This window comes from Octodon degus, unplaced genomic scaffold (assembly GCF_000260255.1).
Source record: "Octodon degus isolate 3935 unplaced genomic scaffold, OctDeg1.0 scaffold00062, whole genome shotgun sequence".
NCBI lineage: Eukaryota > Metazoa > Chordata > Mammalia > Rodentia > Octodontidae > Octodon > Octodon degus.
In genome coordinates this window covers 12,503,092-12,503,581 of record NW_004524638.1, presented here as the reverse complement: position 1 = coordinate 12,503,581, position 490 = coordinate 12,503,092, and positions in this window count along the sequence as shown.

Below are 490 nucleotides of genomic sequence, written 5' to 3'. Positions count from 1 at the left end.
TGAAATAAACTGGACATACTTGTTTAAATATCACATGGTTTCTCTGGGGTGAGAAATTGAAAGGGTAATTAAGGACCAAAATGTATAACAGATACTGGGAAATAGGAAGAAAATGTCCAAATGAGAAAAGGAACAAGGGATGGAGAGTGGGAAAGAAGGAAGGTGAAAAAAAGACTAGAGAGAAGAAAATGGAAACAAAGCTCTTGTAAATGAGGAGGAAAACAGCAGCTGAAGGGAGGAGAGAGAAATGGAATAAAAAGATGAATGCAGATATGTCACTTACAGATGCAAACTCCTCGGATGCGTGTGGTCCGTACCTATACCTAAAATGCAACAATAAAGCAGAAGGATCAATAACTATGAGTCTGAAATGCAGAGTAAGGCCCTGTATCAAATAAACAAATGCATATTTCTTTTAGTAAGATTTTTAAAAAATATTTATTTATTTATTTTGTGTGTGTGTGGCCAGCTCAGCCCACCAGGGGGCGGG